Source organism: Salvelinus sp. IW2-2015, linkage group LG18, assembly GCF_002910315.2.
Source record: "Salvelinus sp. IW2-2015 linkage group LG18, ASM291031v2, whole genome shotgun sequence".
Taxonomy (NCBI): Eukaryota; Metazoa; Chordata; class Actinopteri; order Salmoniformes; family Salmonidae; genus Salvelinus; species Salvelinus sp. IW2-2015.
The window spans coordinates 8,336,970-8,354,801 of record NC_036858.1 but is presented as its reverse complement, the minus strand read 5'-3'; the positions used below and the strand labels follow the sequence as shown (position 1 = coordinate 8,354,801).

At 44.3% G+C, this 17,832-nt stretch overlaps 1 protein-coding gene across 8 annotated transcripts in view; it reads left to right on the top strand.

The window, feature by feature from the left end:
* Positions 1-17,832, top strand: part of pemt (phosphatidylethanolamine N-methyltransferase) — a 105,223-nt gene that overhangs the window by 31,862 nt on the left and 55,529 nt on the right. The window lies entirely within an intron of this gene.

Here is a 17,832-nt window from a genome sequence, read left to right as displayed (position 1 = left end):
TTTAGACATAATGACAGCTCTCAGAGGTGTGGGGAGTCGAAGGGATGTAGAACACAGCTTTTTTGCTTGTATTTATAACCTGCCTTCACCTCTGACGTACTGAATGAACAGAGATTGACAGATGGAGTAGTGCGTTCAGTGTGTTAAATCCTTAAGTTAGAGTAGCGTGACCTGACCTCTTCAATTGCACAATACACACACTCTCGCTAGCTCACCTCATGGCTTAGTCTGTCGCTGGCAAAGCCCTTCTGTCCCAGCATGGTGCGTCTGAGCTCTGAGTATCCTAGAGTTAGAAAGTTAGTTTGCGTACACACACAAGCACCACGGACATGCACAGCTTATATGATTGTGAATAATTGCATGAATGCCATGCTAATTTTCTAAAAGCCATGCCAGTCCCTCTTGCCCGCAACACCACAGCTATTTTGTCACCACCTCCCTGAGGGCACCAGTCAACAACAATAACACTAACCGAGCCATGGAGAACTTCATGAATTAGCATTTTTAATGAAGACGTTTGTGAATGATTGTTCCCTCTGACCTTTAGGGATGAGATAGGAATACATTATATATACACTGCCATTCAAAAGTTTGGGGTCACTTAGAAATGTCCTTGTTTTTGAAAGATTATATTTTTTTTAAATGTCAATTTAAAGTAACAAATACAGTGTAGACATTGTTAATTTACAACAGTGAAGAGGTTCCTCTGTCCAGTGTCTGTGTTCTTTTGCCCATCTTAATCTTATTTTTATTGCCCAGTATGAGATATGGCATTTTCTTTGCAACTGCCTAGAAGGCCAGCATCCCGGAGTCACCTCTTCACTGTTGATGTTGAGACTGGTGTTTTGCAGGTACTATTTAATGAAGCTGCCAGTTGAGGACTTGTGAGGTGTCTGTTTCTCAAACTTGACACTCTAATGTACTTGTCCTCTTGCTCAGTTGTGCACCGGGGCCTCCCACTCCTCTTTCTATTTTGGTTAGAGCCAGTTTGCGCTGTTCTGTGAAGGGATTAGTACAGAGTGCTGTACGAGATCTTCAGTTTTTTGGCAATTTCTCGCATGGAATAGCCTTCATTTCTCAGAACAAGAATAGACTGAAGAGTTTCAGAAGAAAGGTCTTTGTTTCTGGCCATTTTGAGCCATTTCGAACCCACAAATGCTGATGCTCCAGATACTCTCCAGATACTAGTCTAAAGAAGGACAGTTTTATTGCTTCTTTAATCAGAACAACAGTTTTCAGCTGTGCTAACATAATTGCAAAAGGGTTTTCTAATGATCAATTAGCCTTTTCTTAAATGATAAACTTGGATTAGCTAACACAACGAGCCATTGGAACACAGGAGGGATGGTTGCTGATAATGGGCCTCTGTACGCCTATGTAGATACTCCATAAAAAATCTGCCGTTTCCAGCTACAACAGTCATTTACAACATTAACAATGTCTAAACTGTATTTCTGATCAATTTGATGTTATTTTAATGGACAAAAAAGGCCCTTTTCTTTCAAAAACAAGGACATTTCTATGTGAAATCAGTGAATAAAAAAACGAATCAATGCCTATGAACAGCACTATACTTCTCTAAGAGCTCTTGATTTAGACTCCCTTGATGATGACTCAATTGAAGTGTCTGGATTTTTAGGACTTGTAAAGAGAGATCTAAACCCGTTTCTGAGCCCTAAAAGCTCAAATGAGGATGAGGGACCCTTTGTGCTGTACTGGCACCAGAGTGCTCTCAAGGTTTTATAAACATTTACAGTGCGTACGGAAATAATTCAGACCCCTTGTTACATTACAGCCTTATTCTAAAATGGATTACATCGTTTTTCCCTCATCAATCTACACACAATAYCCCATAATGACAAAGCAAAAACAGGTTTTTAGAAATGTTTGCAAATGTTTAAAAAACTACTGAAATATCACATTTAAATAAGTATTCAGACCCTTTACTCAGTACTTTGTTGAAGCATCTTTGGCAGCGATTACAGCCTTGAGTCCTCTTAGGTATGACGCTACAAGCTTGGCACAGCTGTGTTTGGAGTTTCTCCCATTCTTCTCTGCAGAGCTTCTCTAGCTCTGTCATGTTGGACGGGGAGCGTCGCTGCACAGCTATTTTTAGGTCTCTCCAGAGATGTTCGATTGGGTTCAAGTCCAGGCTCTGGTTGGGCCACTCAAGGACATTGAGACTTGTCCCGAAGCCACTCCTGCGTTTTCATGGCTGTGTGCTTAGTATCATTGTCCTGTTGGAAAGTGAACCTTCGCCCCAGTCTGGAGCAGGTTTTCATCAAGCATCTCTCTGTACTTTGCTCTGTTAATCTTTCCCTCGATCCTGACTAGTGTCCCAGTCCCTGCCGCTAAAAAACATTCCCACAGCAGGATCCTGACTAGTGTCCCAGTCTCTGCCACTGAAAAACCTTCCCACAGCATGATACTGCTACCACCATGCTTCAMTGTATGGATGGTGCCAGGTTTCCTCCAGGCGTTACCTTTGGAATTYAGGCCGAAGAGTTYWATGTTGGTATCATCAGACCAAAGAAACTTGTTTCTCATGGTCTGAGAGTCCTTTGGGTGCCTTTTGGCAAACTCCAAGTGGGCTGTCATGTACCTTTTACAGAGGAGTGGCTTCTGTCTGGCCACTCTACCATAAAGGCCTGTTTGGTAGAGTGCTGCAGAGATGGAACTCTGGAGCTCTGTCAGGTACCATCGGTTTCTTGGTCACCTCCCTGACCAAGACCCTTCTCCCCTGAATACTCAGTTTGGCCAGGCAGCCAGCTCTAGGAAGAGTCTTGGTGGTTCTTCCATCTAGCCTTTACTTAATACCCATCCCGGATCCGGGAGCATCCTCATCAAAAAAGCTGACTAGCATAGCCTAGCCTAACGGGACAGGGATATCATATAATATAATTTTCATGAAATCACAAGTCCAATACAGCAAATGAAAGATAAACATATTGTGAATCCACCATCATTTCGATTTTTGAAATGTTTTACAGCGAAAACACTATGTATTTCTATTAGCTAACCACAATAGCCAAAGACTCAACCGCATATTTTCACCATGTTTCTACCGCATAGGTAGCTATCACAAAACCGACCAAATAGAGATATAATTAGTCACTAACAAGAAACAACTTCATCAGATGACAGTCTTATAACATGTTATACAATACATTATGTTTTTGTTCGAAAAATGTGCATATTTGAGGATAAATCATAGTTTTACATTGCAGCTACCATCACAAATAGCACCGACTCAGCCAGAATAATTACAGAGAGCAACGTGAAATACATAAATACTCATCATAAAACATTTATGAAAAATACATGGTGTACAGCAAATGTGAACCAGCCAAATTTCCGATTTTTTAAAATGTTTTACAGCGAAAACACAATATATATTTCTATTAGCTCACTACAGTAGCCAAACACACAACGCAATTTACTCCCCGCCAAAATAGCTTGCACAAAACCGACAGAATAGAGCTAAAATTAATCACTAACCTTGAACAACTTCATCAGATGACAGTCTATAACATCAGGTTATACAATACACTTATGTTTTGTTTGAAATAGTGCATATTTAGAGCTGCAATCCGGGGTTATACATTGTGAAAATGTAGCAACATTTCCCAGAATGTCCGGAGCTATTTTGGACACTCACCTAATCTGACCAAAGAACTCATCATAAACTTACATAAAAATACTTGTTGTATGGCAAATAAGGATACACTGGTTCTTAATGCAACCGCCGTGTTAGATTTTTAAAATAACTTTACCATAACATACAGCTTGCGTTATTACGAGACAGCGCTCACCAAAACGGCAGAGAATAGGAATCAACATTTCCACAGAAATATGAAATAACATCATAAATTGTTCTTACTTTTGCTGAGCTTCGATCAGAATGTTGTACAAGGATCCCTGGTCCAGAATTCGTTGTTTGTTTTAGAATTTTCCTTCTTCTGTCGAATTCGCGCCACAATGCTAGCCAATGTTGATAACGTTCCCATCTTCTCTCCTCGACGCAAAGAACGGCAAACTCAAAGTCCCAATAAACGTTGAATAATCTGATAAAACTCGTTGAAAAAACCTACTTTACGATGTTATTATCACATGTATCAAATAAAATCAGAGCCGGAGATATTCGCCGTGTATACCGAACGCTTATCAGAAGACAATGTCGAGGTACTTCGCGCGCCCTGTTAGACAAAGAAAATTCCTGACCTGCCACTCCAAAGCTCTGTTCGGCCTCGGATCAAGCTAGACACCCATTCCACTTCCACTGCCTGTTGACATCTAGTGGAAGGCGTATGAAGTGCATGCATATCGATAAATAAAGGCAATTAAATAGGCAGGCCCTGAAACAGAGTCTCGTTTTCAGATTTTTCACTTCCTGCATGGAAGTTTGCTGCAAAATGAGTTCTGTTTTACTCACAGACATAATTCAAAAGTTTTAGAAACTTCTGAGTGTTTTCTATCCAATAGTATAATAATATGCAATTGTTATGATCGAAAAAGAGTACGAGGCCGTTTCATTTGGGCACGATTTTTTTCCAAAGTGAAAACACGCCCCCCGATATTGACAAGAACAATTGAGGCACTGTGTTCTTGGGACCTTCGATGTTGCAAGACATTTTTTTAGTACCCTTCCCCAGATCTGTGCCTCGACACAATCCCGTCTCGGAGCTCTACGGACACTGCCTTCGACCTCATGGCTTGGTTTTTGCTCTGACATGCATTGTCAACTCTGGGACCTTATATAGACAGGTGTGTGCCTTTCCAAATCATGTCCAACCAATTGAATTTACCACAGATAGACAWAAATCAAGTTGTAGAAACATCTCAAGGATGATCAATGGAAACAGGATGCATCAGAGCTCAATTTCGAGTCTCATAGGAAACGGCCTAAATACTTATGCAAATATCAAATTGTATTTGTCACATGCGCCGAATAAAACAGGTGTAGACTTCCAGTGAAATGCTTACTTACAAGCCCTTAACCAACAATGCAGTTATAAGTAAAAAAAAAATAAGAGTAGCAAATAATTTAAGGGCAGCAGTAAAATAACAATAGCGAGGCTATATACCGGGGGTACCGGTACAGAGTCAAAGTGACTATTCATAGATAATAAACAGAGTAGCAGCAGCGTAAAGGAGGGGGGGCAATGCAAATGTTCTGGGTAGCCAGTTGATTAGCTGTTCAGGAGTCTTATGGTTTGTGGGTAGAAGCTGTTCAGAAGTCTCTTGGACCTAGACTTGGCGCTCCGGTACCGCTTGCCGTGCAATAGCAGAGAGAACAGTCTATGACTAGGGTGGCTGGAGTCATTGATCTTTTTTAGGGCCTTCCTCTGACACTGCCTGGTATAGAGGTCCTGGATGGCAGGAAGATTGACCCCAGTGATGTACTGGWCCGTTCCCACTACCCCCTGTAGTGCCTTGTGGTCGGAGGCCAAGCAGTTGCCATACCAGGCAGTGACACAATCAGTCAGGATCTGAGGACCCATACCAATTTTTTTCAGTCTCCTGAGTGTGAATAGGCTTTGTCGTGCCCTCTTCACGACCTTCTTGGTGTGTTTGTACCATGATAGTTTGTTGGTGATGTGGACACCAAGGAACTTGAAGCTCTCAACTTGCTCCGCTATGGGAATGGGGTTGTGCGCGGTCCTCCTTTTCCTGTAGTCCACAATAATCTCCTTTGTCTTGATCACTTTGAGGGGGAGGTTGTTGTCCTGGCAACACACAGTCRGGTCTTTGACCTCCTCCCTATAGGCTTTCTCATCGTTGTCGGTGATCTGGCCTCCCACTGTTGTCATCGGCAAACGTAATGATGGTGTTGGAGTCGTGCCTGGCCATGCAGTCATAAGTGAACAAGGAGTACAGGAGGGGACTTAGCACGTACCCCTGAGTGGCCTGCATGTTAAGGATCAGCATGGCAGATTTATTGTTACCTACGCTTCCCACCTGGGGGGCGGCCCGTCAGGAAGTCCAGGATCCAATTGCAGAGGGAGGTGTTTAGTCCCAGGGTCSTTAGCTTAGTGGGGGAGAGGTTGAAAATGTCAGTGAAGACACTTGCCAGTTGGTCAGTGCATGCTCAAAGTACACGTCCTGGTAATCCATCTGGCCCTGCGGCCTTGTGAATGTTGAACTTGTTTGAAAGTCTTACTCACGTCGGCTACGGAGAGCGTGATGACAGTTGTCTGGAACAGCTGATGCTCTCATGCATGTTTCAGTGTTAATTGCCTCAAGCGAGCATAGAAGTAATTTAGCTCGTCTGGTAGGCTTGTGTCACTGGGCAGCTCTTGGCTGTGCTTCCCTTCATAGTCTGTAATAGTTTGCAAACCTGCACATCTGACTAGCGTCAGAGCCGGTGTAGTACGACTTGAATTTAGTCCTGTATTGACGCGTTGCCTGTTTGCTGGTTCGTCGGAGGGCATAGCGGGAATTCTTATAGCTTCTGGGTTAGAGTCCTGATCCTTGAAGCGGCAGCTCTACCCTTTAGCTCGGTGCGGATGTTGCCTGTAATCCATGGCTTCTGGTTGGGGTATGTACGTACAGTCACTGTGGGGACAATGTCATCGATGCACTTATTGATGAAGCCAGTGACTGATGCGGTGTACTCCTCAATGCCATCGGAAGAATCCCGGAACATATCCGGTCTGTGCTAGCAAAACAGTCCTGTAGCTTAGCATCTACTTCATCTGACCACTTTCTTATTGACTGAGTCACTGGTGCTTCCTGCTTTAGATTTTGCTTGTAAGCAGGAATCAGGAGGATATAATTATTGTCAGATTTGCCAAATGGAGGGCGAGGGAGAGCTTTGTACCTGTCTCTGGTTGCACATTTAACATGCTGGTAGAAATGAGTTAAAACGGATTTAAGTTTCCCTGCATTAAAGTCCCCGGCACTAGGAGCGCCATCTCTTGATTAGCGTCGTCCTGTTTGCTTATGGCCGTATACAGTTCATTGAATGCGGTCTTAGTGCCAGCATCGGTTAGTGGTGGTAATAGACATCTACAAAGAATATAGATGAACTCTCTTGGTAAATAGTGTGGTCTACAGCTTATCATGAGATACTCTACCTCAGGCGCGCAAAACCTCGAGACTTCCTTAGATTTCGTGCACCAGCTGTTGTTCACAAATATACGTAGACGGCTTTCCAGAGGCGGCTGTTCTATCCTGCCGAAAACTTGTAAATCCCGCCAGCTGTATGTTAATCATGTCGTCGTTCAGCCATGACTCAGTGAAACATAAGATATTACAGTTTTTAATGTCCCGTTGATAGGATATACTGTGGAAATTGGAAGTTTAGATACACTTAAGTTGGAGTCATTAAAACTTGTTTTTCAACCACTCCACAAATTTCTTGTTAACAAACTATAGTTTTGGCAAGTCGGTTAGGACATTTACTTTGTGCAGCATGACAAGTAATTTTTCCAACAATTGTTTACAGACAGATTATTTCACTTATTTCACAATTTAGTGGGTCAGAAGTTTACATACGCTAAGTTGACTGTGCCTTTAAACAGCTTGTAAAATTCCAGAAAATAATGTCGAAGCTTCTGATAGGCTAATTGACATCATTGAATCAATTGAAGGAAACCGGTACAAAAGTATCTATATTCACAGTAAAACAAGTCCTATATCGACATTACCTGAAAGGCCGCTCAGCAAGGAAGAAGCCACTGTCCAAAACCGCCATAAAAAAGCCAGACTGTTTGCAACTGCACATGAGGAAAAAGATCGTACTTTTGGGAGAAATGTCCTCTGGTCTGGTGAAACAAAAATAGAACTGTTTGGCCATAATGACCATTTATGTTTGGAGGAAAAAGGGGGAGGCTTGCAAGCCGAAGAACACATCCCAACCGTGAAGCACGGAGGTGGCAGCATCATTAATGGGGGTGCTTTGCTGCTGGAGGGACTGGTGCTCTTCACAAAATAGATGGCATCATGAGGAAAGAAAATTATGTTAAGGGACACCAGTCAGGAAGTTAAAGCTTGGTCGCAAATGGGTCTTCCAAATGGACAATGACCCCAAGCATACTTCCAAAGTTGTGGCAAAATGGCTTAAGGACAACTAAGTTGAGGTATTGGAGTGGCCATCACAAAGCCCTGACCTCAATCCTATAGAAAATGTGTGGGCAGAACTGAAAAAGCGTGTTCGAGCAAGGAGGCCACTGGACACCAACGCTGTCCTGATATCTAGAAGCTCTTTTCGGTCATAAGATACGGTGGCGGAACATTATGTACAAAATAAGTTACCAATAACACGAAAAAACGCATACAATAGCACAATTGGTTAGAGGACCGTAAAAAGGCAGACATCTTGTCCGGCGTGGTAAGGTATTTCTGTTTTCTAGTTTTAATAGATGTGCAATAATGTCTAAAAACCTGTTTTTGCTTTGTCGTTATCGGGCATTGTGTGTAGATTGAGGTAAAAAAAAAATATTGAATCTATTTTAGAATAGGGGTGTATGGTAACAAAATGTGGAAAGGGGGAAGGGGTCTGAATACTTTCCGAAGGCACTGTGTAATGCAACGCGTGTTAGCTTGTGCGTCTATTTGTGCATGTGCAAGGATACAACACTACGTCACATAACACAAATCTGAGTGGTCTTTGTGCCTCCATTAAGTATACTCGCCCCCCATCCACCTCTCTCAATAGTGTATACAGGTGTAGCTGTCTTAAATGAAGTTATTCAAGGGTCTGGTTATAGGAAGCAATAGCTGTAATAGTTGCATAGAGGCTTCGGTTGTAATAGTGTTTGTAGATGCTTCAGTGTTTTGTCTTTTTTTTCTGTAGCCCTTAACGTCATATACGGTTCAATAATCACATCCCACCACAGGAGGTTGGTGGCACCTTGACCGGGGAGGGCGTGCTCGTGGTAATGTTTGATGCCATTCCATTCGCTCTGTTCCGGACGTTATTATGAACCGTCCACCCCTCAGCAGCAACAGCGTTCTGTGTCTAAATGAAAACCCTGCTGTCCTCAAGAGAAGCTATCCTCCCCAGACTCAGCCTCTCCTGGCTATTATGGCTTCTGTATTTCTCCAACTGACAGGAAACGTTTGACGTGAAACGATAAATCAATAAAGTAATCAATAAATCCCTTCCTTCATAGGATTTTTTTTTTTTTTATCTCCACTGTTCATTCACATCTATGCTCGCTCTGTCTCTCACGATGGGACCGAAGAATTGAAGGTTCTTTTGAACTGTTGAAAGTACTGTATGTATCTCAATGTCAGAGAAAAAATGTTCACTACTCACCTTCTCGACATCCCAGTTTTCTTCAGATGCTGCTTCAAGATGCTGTTATAATCAGGTCTAACTTTTTAACTGTCACAAATTGTTGCAGTATGATGACTCACTCTCTTGAGTGGGGCGAATGTTTATCAAATCTGTCATGTTTATCACCTAAGGTACCATAACAACTTTCTGTGCCTCAGGAGACCCTATTCAGTCAACCAAGTGACAGGAGTCTCAAGCTGCGAGAGTGCCTTGTAAAAGTATCGAGTGTCTTACAAAAGTATTCAGACCCCTTGTATTTCTTCACATTTTGTGTTACAAAGTGGGATTAAAATTGATTTAATTGTAATTTTTTGTTAACAATCTTTGCAAAGTACTCTGTTATGTCAAAGTGGACGAAAAATTATATATACAGTACCTGTCAAAAGTTGGGACACACCTACTCATTCCATTTTTCTTTATTTTGACTATTTTCTGCATTGTAGAATAATAGTGAAGACATCAAAACTATGAAATAACACATGGAATCATGTAGTAACCAAAAAAGTGTTAAACAAATTATTTGAGATTCTTAAAGTAGCCACCCTTTGCCTTGACAGCTTTGCACACTCTTGGCATTCTCTCAACCAGCTTCACCTGGAATGCCAACAGTATTAAAGGAGTTCACACATATGCTGAGCACTTGTTGGCTGCTTTTCCTTCACTCTGCGGTTCAACTCCTCTCAAACCATGTCAATTGGGTTGAGGTCGGGTGATTGTGGAGGCCAGGTCATCTGATGCAGCACTCCATCACTCTCCTTCTTGGTCAAATAGCTCTTACACAGCATGGAGGTGTATTGGGTCATCGTTCTGTTGAAAAACAAATGATAGTCCCACTAAGCGCAAACCAGATGGGATGGCTTATCGCTGCAGAATGCTGTGGTAGCCATGCGCCTTGAATTCTAAGTAAATCACAGACAGTCACCAGCAAAGGACCATCACACCACCTCTGTGCCTCACGGTGGGAACCACACATGCGGAGATCATCTGTTCACCTACTCTGCGTCTCACAAAGACAGGGCAGTTGGAACCAAAAATCTCAAATTTGGACTCATCAGACCAATAGACAGATTTCCAATGGTCCAATGTCCATTGCTCATGTTTCTTGGCCCAAGCTGGTCTCTTCTTCTTATACAACACAACTGATTGGCTCAAACGCATTAAGAAGTTAAGAAATTCCAAAAATGAACTTTTAACAAGGCACACCTGTTAATTGAAATGCATTCCAGGTGACTACCTCATGAAGATGGTTGAGAGAATGCCAAGAGTGTGCAAAGCTGTCATCAAGGCAAAGGGTGGCTACTTTGAAGAATCTCATATATAAAAGATACTTTTTTGCTTACTACATGATTCCATGTGTTATTTCATTGTTTTTGATGTCTTCACTATTATGCTACAATGTAGAAAATAGTAAAAATAAATAAAAACCCTTGAATGAGTAGGTGTGTCCAGACTTTTGACTGGTACTGTAATTTACAAACGAAGGCATCATGTTGGTGTAGTGAGTCCGCCAGATCCGAGGCAGTAGGGATGACCAGGGATGTTTTTTTATTTTTTTTTTTATTTCACCTTTATTTAACCAGGTAGGCTAGTTGAGAACAAGTTCTCATTTGCAACTGCGACCTGGCCAAGATAAAGCATAGCAGTGTGAACAGACAACAACACAGAGTTACACATGGAGAACAATAAACAAGTCAATAACATGGTAGAAAAAAAGAGAATCTATATACAATGTGTGCAAAAGGCATGAGGAGGTAGGCAATAAATCGAATATTTACAATTTAGCAGATTAACACTGGAGTGATAAATCATCAGATGATCATGTGCAAGTAGAGATACTGGTGTGCAAAAGAGCAGAAAAGTAAATAAATAAAATCAGTATGGGGGGGTGAGGTAGGAGATTGGGTGGGCTATATACGATGGACTATGTACAGCTGCAGCGATCGGTTAGCTGCTTGGATAGCAGATGTTTAAAGTTGTTGAGGGAGATAAAAGTCTCAACTTCAGAGATTTTTGCAATTCGTTCCAGTCGCAGGCAGCAGAGAACTGGAAGGAAAGGCGTCCAAATGAGGTTTTGGCTTTAGGGATGATCAGTGAGATACACCTGCTGGAGCGCGTGCTACGGGTGGGTGTAGCCATCGTGACCAGTGAACTGAGATAAGGCGGCACTTTACGATAAGACGCTAACGGAGTCGGTGCCAGCTGGTTTCTTCATGCATCGCGCCGACAGAAACAAACATCTTTCTGGTAAGAAGAGGGGCGGGGGGGTATGCCTCATGATTAACAGACGTGGTGTGATCATCATAACAACACACAGGAACTCAAGTCATTCTGTTCACCTGATCTAGAACTCCTCACAATCAAATGTCGACCGCATTATCTACCAAGGGAATTCTCTTCAATCATAATCACAGCCGTATATATTCCCCCCCAAGCAGACACATCGATGCCCTGAACGAACTTTATCTGACTCTTTGTAAACTGGAAACCACACCCCTGAGGCTGCATTCATCGTAGCTGGGGATTTTACAAGGCTAATCTAAAAACAAAACTCCCTAAATTCTATCAGCATATCGATTGTGCTACCAGGGCTGGAAAAACCTAGATCATTGTTATACTAATTTCCGCGACGCATATAAGGCCCTCCCCGCCCCCCTTTCGGAAAAGCTGACCACGACTCCATTTTGTTGATTCCAGCCTACAAACAGAAACTAAAACAACAAGCTCCCGCGCTCAGGTCTGTTCAACGCTGGTCCGACCAATCTGAATCCACGCTTCAAGACTGCTTCGATCACGCGGATTGGAATATGTTCCGCACTGCGTCCACAAACAAATATTGACGAATATGCTGATTCGGTGAGCGAGTTCATTAGGAAGTGCATTGACGATGTCGTACCCACAGCAACGATTAAAACATTCCCAAACCAAAACCGTGGATTGACGGCAGCATTCGCGTGAAACTGAAAGCGCGAACCACTGCTTTAACCAGGGCAAGGTGACCGGAAGCATGACCGAACAAAACAGTGTAGCTATTCTCTCCGCAAGGCAATCAAACAGGCTAAGTCCCAGTACAGAGACAAAATCGAGTCGCAATTCAACAGCTCAGACAAAGAGGTATGTGGCAGGGTCTACAGTCAATCACGGATTACAAAAAGAAAACCAGCCCCGTCGCGACCAGGATGTCTTGCTCCCAGACAGGCTAAACAACTTTTTTGCCCGCTTTGAGGACAATACAGTGCCACTGACACGGCCCCCTACCAAAACCTGCGGGCTCTCCTTCACTGCAGCCGAGGTGAGTAAAACATTTAAACGTGTTAACCCTCGCAAGGCTGCAGGCCCAGACGGCATTCCCAGCCGCGTCCTCAGAGCATGCGCAGACCAGCTGGCTGGTGTGTTTACGGACATATTCAATCAATCCTTATCCCAGTCTGCTGTTCCCACATGCTTCAAGAGGGCCACCATTTTTCTGTTCCCAAGAAAGCTAAGGTAACTGAGCTAAACGACTACCGCCCCTAGCACTCACTTCCGTCATCATGAAGTGCTTTGAGAGACTAGTCAAGGACCATATCACCTCCACCCTACCGGACACCCTAGACCCACTCCAATTTGCTTACCGACCCAATAGGTCCACAGACGACGCAATCGCAACCACACTGCACACTGCCCTAACCCATCTGGACAAGAGGAATACCCATGTGAGAATGCTGTTCATCGATTACAGCTCAGCATTTAACACCATAGTACCCTCCAAACTCGTCATCAAGCTCGAGACCCTGGGTCTCGACCCCGCCCTGTGCAACTGGGTCCTGGACTTCCTGACGGGCCGCCCCCAGGTGGTGAGGGTAGGTAAAACATCTCCTCCCCGCTGATCCTCAACACTGGGGCCCCACAAGGGTGCGTTCTGAGCCCTCTCCTGTACTCCCTGTTACCCACGACTGCGTGGCCATGCACGCCTCCAACTCAATCATCAAGTTTGCGGATGACACTACAGTGGTAGGCTTGATTACCAACAACGACGAGACGGCCTACAGGGAGGAGGTGAGGGCCCTCGGAGTGTGGTGTCAGGAAAATAACCTCACACTCAACGTCAACAAAACAAAGGAGATGATTGTGGACTTCAGGAAACAGCAGAGGGAGCACCCCCCTATCCACATCGACGGGTCAGTAGTGGAGAAGGTGGAAAGTTTTTAAGTTCCTCGGTGTACACATCACGGACAAACTGAATTGGTCCACCCACACAGACAGCGTTGTGAAGAAGGCGCAGCAGCGCCTCTTCAACCTCAGGAGGCTGAAGAAATTCGGCTTGTCACCAAAAGCACTCACAAACTTCTACAGATGCACAATCGAGAGCATCCTGTCGGGCTGTATCACCGCCTGGTACGGCAACTGCTCCGCCCACAACCGTAAGGCTCTCCAGAGGGTAGTGAGGTCTGCAGAACGCACCACCGGGGGCAAACTACCTGCCCTCCAGGACACCTACACCACCCGATGTCACAGGAAGGCCATAAAGATCATCAAGGACAACAACCACCCAAGCACTGCCTGTTCACCCCGCTATCATCCAGAAGGCGAGGTCAGTACAGGTGCATCAAAGCAGGGACCGAGAGACTGAAAAACAGCTTCTATCTCAAGGCCATCAGACTGTTAAACAGCCACCACTAACATTTAGCGGCCGCTGCCAACATACTGACTCAACTCCAGCCACTTTAAAAATGGGAATTGATGGAAATTATGTAAAAATGTACACTAGCCACTTTAAACAATGCCACTTAATATAATGTTTACATACCCTACATTACCCATCTCATATGTATATACTGTATCTATATCATCTACTGCATCTTGCCATCTTTATGTAATACATGTACCACTAGCCACTTTAACTATGCCACTTTATGTTTACATACCCTACAGTACTCATCTCATATGTATATACCGTACTCTATACCATCTACTGCATCTTGCCATGCCGTTCTGTACCACCACTCATTCATATATCTTTATGTACATATTCTTTATCCCTTTACACTTGTTGTGTGTATAAGGTAGTAGTTGTGGAATTGTAGGTTAGATTACTTGTTGGTTATTACTGCATTGTCGGAACTGAAGCACAAGCATTTCGCTACACTCGCATTAAACATCTGCTAACCATGTGTATGTGACTAATAAAATTTTGATTTGATTTGATTTGACTTTACCTAGCATAGCCTTGTAGATGACCTGGAGCCAGTGGGTCTGACGACGAACATGTAGCGAGGGCAGCCGACTAGGGCATACAGGTCGCAGTGGTGGGTCGATAAGGTGCTTTAGTAACAAAACGGATGGCACTGTGATAGACTGCATCCAGTTTGCTGAGTAGAGTATTGGAAGCTATTTTGTAGATGACATCGCCGAAGTCGAGGATCGGTAGGATAGTCAGTTTTACTAGGGTAAGTTTGCGGCGCGTGAGTGAAGGAGGCTTTGTTGCGAAATAGAAAGCCGACTCTAGATTTGATTTTGGATTGGAGATGTTTGATATGAGTCTGGAAGGAGAGTTGCAGTCTAGCCAGACACCTAGTACTTATAGATGTCCACATATTCTAGGTCGGAACCGTCCAGGGTGTGATGCTAGTCGGGCGTGCGTGCAGGCAGCGAACGGTTGAAAAGCATGCATTTGTTTACTAGCGTTTAAGAGCAGTTGGAGCCACGGAAGGAGTGTTTGTATGCATTGAAGCTCGTTGAGGTTAAATAGCACAGTGTCCAAGGAAGGGCCAGAAGTATACAGAATGGTGTCGTCTGCGTAGAGGTGGATCAGGGAATCGCCCGCAGCAAGAGCAACATCATTGATAAATACAGAGAAAAGATCGGCCCGAGAATTGAACCCTGTGGTACCCCCATAGAGACTGCCAGAGGACCGGACAACATGCCTCCGATTTGACACACTGACTCTGTCTGCAAAGTAGTTGGTGAACCAGGCAAGGCAGTCATTAGAAAAACCGAGGCTACTGAGTCTGCCGATAAGAATATGGTGATTGACAGAGTCGAAAGCCTTGGCCAGGTCGATGAAGACGGCTGCACAGTACTGTCTTTTATCGATGCCGGTTATGATATCGTTTAGTACCTTGAGCGTGGCTGAGTGCACCCGTGACCGGCTCGGAAACCGGATTGCACAGCGGAGAAGGTACGGTGGGATTCGAGATGGTCAGTGATCTGTTTGTTGACTTGGCTTTCGAAGACCTTAGATAGGCAGGGCAGGATGGATATAGGTCTGTAACAGTTTGGGTCCAGGGTCTCCCCCTTTGAAGAGGGGTATGACCGCGCAGCTTTCCAATCCTTGGGGATCTCAGATGATACGAAGGAGAGTGAACAGGCTGTAATGGGGGTGCGACAATGGCGGCGGACAGTTTCAGAAATAGGGGGTCCAGATTGTCAAGCCCAGCTGATTTGTATGGGTCCAGGTTTCCAGCTCTTCAGAACATCTGCTATCTGGATTTGGTAAAGGAGAAGCTGGGGAGGCTTGGGCGAGTAGCAGCGGGGGGGGGGGGGCGGGGGCTGTTGGCCAAGGTTGGAGTCGCCAGGAGGAAGGCATGGCCAGCCATTGAGAAATGCTTGTTAAGTTTTCGATTATCACGGATTTATCGGTGGTGACCGTGTTACCTAGCCTCAGTGCAGTGGGCAGCTGGGAGGAGGTGCTCTTGTTCTCCATGGACTTACAGTATCCCAGAACTTTTTGGAGTTCGAGCTACAGGATGCAAATTTCTGCTTGAAAAAGCTGGCCTTTGCTTTCCTGACTGACTGCGTGTATTGGTTCCTGACTTCCCTGAACAGTTGCATATCGCGGGGGCCTTCGAAGCTATTGCAGTTCGCCACAGGATGTTTTTGTGCTGGTCGAGGGCAGTCAGGTCTGGAGTGAACCAAGGGCTATATCTGTTCTTAGTTCTGCATTTTTTGAACGGAGCATGCTTGTCTAATATGGTGAGGAAGTAACTTTTAGAGTACATTGATCCAGGCATCCTCAACTGACGGGATGAGGTCAATATCCTTCCAGGGTACCCGGGCCAGGTCGATTAGAAAGGCCTGCTCGCAGAAGTGTTTTAGGGAGCGTTTAACAGTGATGAGGGGTGGTCGTTTGACCGCGGACCCGTAGCGGATACAGGCAATGAGGCAGTGATCGCTGAGATCTTGATTGAAGACAGCAKAGGTGTATTTGGAGGGCAAGTTGGTCAGGATAATGTCTATTAGGGTGCCCATGTTTACGGATTTAGGGTTGTACCTGGTGGGTTCCTTGATGATTTGTGTGAGATTGAGATGTTCTGTTAAGTGCGTGAACTGAACCATTTTCCTGTCTTGCTAAGCATTCAAAATGAATACTTTTGGGTGTCAAGGAAAATGTATGAAGTAAAAAGTACATTATTTTCTTAAGGATTGTAGTGAAGTAAAAGTAGTTACAAATATAAATGGTAAAGTACAGATACCYCAAAAAACTATTAATTAGTGATTTCAAGTATTTTTACTTAAGTACTTTACACCACTGCCTTGAACCCAATGGTTAGTGACAGCGCTCTCGAGCTCATCTGTGGCGATGACAGCCCGCTTGGAGTTTTCCAAAAGGCACCTAAAGACTCTTAGACCATGAGAAACAAGATTCTCTTGTCTGATGAATCCAAGATTGAACTCTTTGGCCTAAATGCCAAGTGTCACGTCTGGAGGAAAACTGGCACCATCCCTACGGTGAAGCATGGTGGTGGCAGCATCATGCTCTGGGGATGTTTTTCAGCGGCAGGGACTGGGAGACTAGTTAGGATCGAGGGAAAGATGAACAGAGCAAAGTACAGGGAGATCCTTGATGAAAACCTTCTCCAGAGCGCTCAGAACCTCCGACTGGGGCAAAGGTTCTTCCAACACAGCCAAGACAACGCTGGAGTGGCTTTGGGACAAGTCTCTGAATTTCCTTGAGTAGCCCAGCCAGACCCCGGACTTGAACCCGATCGAACATCTCTGGAGAAACCTGAAAATAGCATTGCGGCGACGCTCCCCATCCAACCTGACAGAGCTTGAGAGGATCTGCGGTGAAGAATGAGAGAAACTCCCCAAATACAGGTGTGCTAAGCTTGTAGCGTCACACCCARGAAGACTCGAGGCTGTAATTGCTGCCAAACGTGCTTCAACAAAGTACTGAGTAAAAGGTCTGAATACTTATGTAAATTTCATTTTTTTAATACTTGTCTAAAATCCTGTGTTTGCTTTGTCATTATGGTGTATTGTGTGTAGATTGATGAGGGGGGAAAACAATTTAATCCACGTAACAAAATGTGGAAAAAGTGAAGAGGTCTGAATACATTCCAAATGCACTGTATGTGTGCCTTTCAGAGGATGAATGGACAAGACAGAAGATTTGAAGTGCCTTTTGAAAGGGGTATGGTAGTTGGTGCCAAGCGCAACGCTGCTGGGTTTTTCATGCTCAACAGTTAYCCGTGTGTATCAAGAATGCTCCACCACCCAATGGACATCCAGTCAACTTGACACAACTGTGGGAAGCATTTGAGTCAACATGGGCCAGCGTCCCTGTGGAA